This window comes from Phasianus colchicus, chromosome 28 (genome assembly GCF_987193195.1).
Source record: "Phasianus colchicus chromosome 28, bPhaCol1.hap1.1, whole genome shotgun sequence".
Lineage (NCBI taxonomy): Eukaryota > Metazoa > Chordata > Aves > Galliformes > Phasianidae > Phasianus > Phasianus colchicus.
The window spans coordinates 2,883,521-2,889,139 of NC_143463.1; positions in this window are offsets into that span (position 1 = coordinate 2,883,521).

Genomic DNA, 5,619 nt, shown 5'->3' on the forward strand with positions numbered 1-5,619 from the left:
GTCATCTATGGTTCTGCATGGTCATCCATGGTTGTGCTTGGTCATCCATGGTTGTCCATGGTCATCTATGATTCTGCATGGTCATCCATGGTTGTCCATGGTCATCTATGATTCTGCATGGCCATGCATGCTGGTGAGACCTTGTGCATGGCCATCTATCATTGTGTGCACTCATCCAGTTGTGCAATGCAAACATGGCTGTGTGTGATCACACGTTGTTGTGCACAGTCAGATACGGCCATGCATGGTTGGCCATGGTCACGTGTTGTCCTGCACGGGGGTGGATGGCCATGCATGGAGATGTGTGATCACACTTGGCCACATCTGGTGATGCCCAGACCCACATCTCAGTGGTAAGGACACGAAGATGCTGCCAGCTCCATGAGATTTCCAAGGAGCTGAATTGGAGGAGGGTTGGCCATCGATCAAGGGGAAAATCCGCATCCTCCAGAGCAACCCAGGATTAATTTATGTTTGTCTGAAAGATGCTAATTAAGCCTGTTGAAGAGAAAGTTAACTTTAATACTGTGATCTAGCTGATATTAAGAAGATGCTGAGGAGAGCTGGAAGCTGATGGAACATCGCTCTGCTCACACAGCCCTGGCGCAGGAAGGGAAGTGCATCTGACCCAACCTGGGCTATCAAATGGGATGAAAAATGCATTTATTTTTTTTCCAGTTGATTGTCGATTTCCCATTCCCCCACCTCGGGGAAAAGAAAAAAAAAAAAAAAAATTAAAATTATATAGGAGTAATTTGATTTGAAATGAAAACCAATCCGAAATCATTACCAAGTTGAAAGTCAGCAAAAACTGATTGTTCCCGATCACGCCACACGTTTGGGTTTGATTTCAGGCATCTGAGTGCTGCGGGAACATTTTAAGGTCAAATCAGAGGAAATTCTTTGGAACAAAGTTGGTTCGGATGTGGCACTTTGGGAAGGTGCCATTCTCATGGACATCCAGAGGTGACCACTGTGCCAACCCCCTGTGGTGCTTTGGGTGCTGCTGTCGGTGAGGGGACACAGACAGCAGTGAGGATATGAGCCACGAGGACAGGGATGGTGCTCATCAGCCAGGGCAGAGCGACATCCATCGAGTCAACAAAAAATCTCCTGGCAGCTCCATCTCTTTTTTCCCCCTTAAAGCAAACATCTTCATTACAGCTCGGAGTTGTTTAAATAAATGAATTAATATTGACAAACCATCAACGAGGCTAATAAATGATTAGTTAAAGGCATACATACATCACATTACGGTTAGCATTAGCCGAGGCTTAATTACTTGTGGAGAGGATCCCATTAGAGTAGGTGCTACGTCGCCGTCACCCTCCGCAGCCCTCCATCCCTGCGGGGCTCCTGCTGCACCCTCAGCCCCACAGTTGGGATCTGCAGGCTTAGGGATGTGGGGTGGTTGGGATGTGGGATGGCCTGGGATGTGGGGATGCACCAGGACACAGGGATGCTCTGGGATATGGGATGGTCGGGGATGGGGGATGCTCAGGGATGCTCAGGGATGCTCAGGGATGCTCAGAGATGCAGGGATGCTCTGGGATGCTCAGGCCTAAGGATGCTTTAGGATGCAGGATGCTTAGAGATCGGGGATACGGGATGCTCCAGGATGTGGGCATGCTCCAGGATACAGGGATGTTTTGGGATGCTTGGGGATTCAGGATGCTAAAAGATTCTCAGGGATGGAGGGATGCTCAGGGATGCAATGATGCTCTGGGATGCAGGATGCTTAGAGATTGGAGATGTGGGATGCTCAGGGATGTGGGGATGCTCAGGGATGTAAGGACACCTTAGGATGCAGGATGCTTAGAGATCAGGGATATGGGATGCTCCAGGATGTGGGGATGCTCCAGGACACAGGGATGTTTTGGGATGCTTAGGGATGCAGAATGCTAAAGGATTCTCAAGGAGGCAGGGATGCTCAGGGATGTTTGGGGATGCTGTGGGATGTGGGATGCTCAGGGATGCAAGGATGCTTTAGGATGCAGTACGCTTAGAGACTGGGTATGTGGGATGCTCCAGGACTCAGGGATGTTTTGGGATTCGGGATGCTTGGGGATGAAGGATGCTGAAGGATGCTGGGATGCTCTGGGATGCAGAATGCTTAAAGACTGGGAATGCAGGATGCACAGTGAGCACAGGATGCTCTGAGATGCAGGGTGCTCAAAGACACGGGATGCTCAGGGATAATTACTTATGTGGAGATGCTCAGAGACATGGAATGCTCAGGGATGTGCGATGCTCAGGGATGTGGGATCCTCAGGGCTGCAGGATGGTCAGGACATGGGATGCTCAGGGATGCAGGATGCTCAGGGACATGGGATGCTCAGGGCTGCAGGATGCTCAGGACATGGGATGCTCAGGGATGCAGGATGGTCAGGGACATGGGATGCTCAGGGATGCAGGATGCTCAGCGACACTGACGTGTGGATGCTCAGGGATGTGGGGAGGGATACCCTTGCCCAGGTGGCAGCAGCACCTCAGCAGAGAACACCCTTCCCAGGTCCATCAGTGTGATGAGCGGGATGGGCTCAGTGGGCAGAGCCAGCCACAGCCCAGGCAGGTTGGCCTCTTGCACAAGTTGGTGAAACACCCGGATCCAGGCAGCCTGTGAAAAGAGACACCGACAAATAAAATAGGCAATAAATAATAATAACAATATCATAAAATTTTCAAATTTATTGAAAACCAGTCCATTCTCAGAATATTGGATTTTTCTATTATTTACGCAGCTGCTGATTTTCTGTAAATATTTAATGCCCCATGGATTTTTTTTTTTTTTAATTTTTTTTTTTTTTTCTTTCTCAAAGTACAAATCTGAACCATTGCTAAATTTAAAATCTATCACGCAATACCACCCAGCACGGACTGTGCCACCTCCATCCATGGGAGCAGACCTCAGGGCTGGGAACTGAGGTGTCCATGGAGCATCCCAACGGATGGTGACACGTTGGGTTGCCCCCACGGGTCCCCAGAGAGGACAGATGATGGACAAAGCACCGATTCTGCAGCCATCCCCAGGTGCCACCCAAGGTCACTGTGCTTGCCATATATGTACCATCACTGGGATGGCTGCAGCAGCAGCAGCCCCCAAAAAAAGGAGAAATTAAGATGAAAGGCAGCGGTGTGAGGTGCTTCCATCTGCATCTCAGCTTCGAGAGGTTTGTTAGGACTAAAGAGGTGCTTTCATCCCTCTCCAAGGTGTGTAATGCATCCCCAGCCGGCTTTCATCTCCGCTGCCTGATTGATACCCTAATGAGCATGACGGGAAAAGTGGGGGGGGGGCTGCAAGACGACCCCTCTGCAAAGGGTTCAAAACACTTTCCCTGCTGCAGCTAATGAGGGGAGTGGGGGAGAGGAGCGGGATGGGCGCTCTGTAAAGGCTGATGGGTGCAGCTCTCCACTCTGGGGGGCATTGCACCCACTTCTGGATAACCTCCCCCTTCCTTCCCCAAGATGCACCATAGAGGAGAGTTTACATGCAAAGGACAACTTTGCTTCATTTTTGCATTTGTCCCCAAAACAGGGTGCTGCCAGTGTCCCTTTGCCAAAAATTCCCTTTGTTCCCAGACCTGCAACAGGCAGTAGATGAGATTAGAGCTAAGGTGTCAGCAGGAGGGACCGAGCAGGGCTGCACTTCGGGGCTGCCATGGATGTCCCTGTGGAGCTGAGCCCCTCAGATCACCCCAGGGAGGTAGAAGTGCCTGAGTTGGAGAGGAGCAACAGGGAGAAGGGAGGTTTATTGGCAGCTAGTCCATCTTGGGGCCAAGCTGTCAGGCTCTTTAAATAGACCTGAAGGCAGCAAAGCCCCTTTGCTTCATTGAATGGTGAGTGCTCCAAGCAGTGTGTGCTGGTGAGCTGAGCACTGCCTCTGCCCTCCTCCATCCCTCCATCTCTCCCTCCATCTCTCCATCCACCCATCCCTCCATCCACCCATCCCTCCATCCATCCATCCATCCATTCCTCCATCCATCCATCCATCCATCCATCCATCCATCCATCCATCCATCCATCCATCCATTCCTCCTTCTCTCTGTCCACCTGCCCCTCCATCCATCTATCCATCCACTCATCCCTCCCTCCACCTGTTTGTCCATCCGTCCATCCATCCATCCATCCCTCCATCCATCCCTCCATCCATCCATCCATCCATTCCTCCTTCTCTCTGTCCACCTGCCCCTCCATTCATTTCTCCATCCACCCATTCCTCCATCCATCTATCCATCCACTCATCCCTCCCTCCACCTGTCCATCCATCCATCCATCCATCCGTCCATCTGTCCATTCCTCCTTCTCTCTGTCCACCTGCCCCTCCATTCATTTCTCCATCCACTCATCCCTCCCTCCACCTGTTTGTCCATCTGTTCATCCATCCATCCATCCATGCATCCATCCATCCATCCATCCATCCATCCATCCATCCATCCATCCCATTCATCCCTCCATCACCATCTCCTCTTGCTCTCCTATTGCCCCCGCAGCATCCCAGCATTGCCCTGCAGCAGCTCCAGCCAGGTGGAAGGGAAAAAACCACACACACACACACATACACACACACACACACACCATTTCCCAGGGCACAGAGGATTTGGGGCCATCTGTGCAGGGATCGACCGCTTTGCACAAGTGTTGGGAGTTCAGAGGCTCAATGCAGAGCCATGGGAGCACACAGGAGCAGGAGGAGCAGGAGCTGCACTGCTGGTGTGGGGCTGGGAGATGCCACCGGGTGCAGGGGATGGAGATGCTGCAGTGCTTTGGATGCTGAAATTTCCCATTTCAAGCTCAGAGCCCTCTGCCCCACGCACGCGCACAGCGCCGGGCGGAGAGATCGATGTGTTTTTATGTTACACTGGCAGAGACACACACAAAAAAACCCTAAAAAAAACATAATAATGAAAGGAGAGGGAGGAGAAGACGGCGTATTTAGTGCTGGAGCAGCCACTGGTAATTGCCTCCAAGAGAAATGTCTCAATACGCAGCGGCTGCTGGACACACAGCTCTGCGTTTTGCCCTCTGCAAACACCGAGGCCGGATAAAAGCAGCCCTAAAACATGCAAGAATTCTCCCTGTTTTCCCCTGAACTGCCTTGTCCACACTGCTGCGGAGTTTCCCGTGGCCACAGCACCCCTCAGGGGTCCGTCCCCCTCCCTCCAGCTCTGCCCATGGTCACCCCAGGACCTGCCCACGTTTGTAGGAGCATCGGTGTCCCCACACTGCTGGGGTCCCCATGGGACAGCTGCTCCCCACTCTCATCCCGGAGCCTTTTCCCTCCTTCCTTCCCTTTGGCTTTTTCAGTGATTCTGAAGCTTCTCATTTTCCAAGCCCAATTACACCAGCACAATGCCCCCCATTGGGCTGCGCACGCTCCGCTGCATCCCCGCACTGCCCCACGCCCAAAGGTGACAGCAGGATCAATACAGAGCCCTGGGCTCTGCTGGGGAAGGACTCGGCAGCAGTGTGAGCCCCTGCCAGAGGAATCAGTACTCAGTGCTTTGGGGGGCTTTGGGAGGATGTCAGTGACTTTTTGGGGTTGCGGAGGTGTGGGGAAGCAGGGCTGCACCGGCACAGCGCGGTGATGGCGCGTGCATGGAGGGATGCTCATGGGGAGAT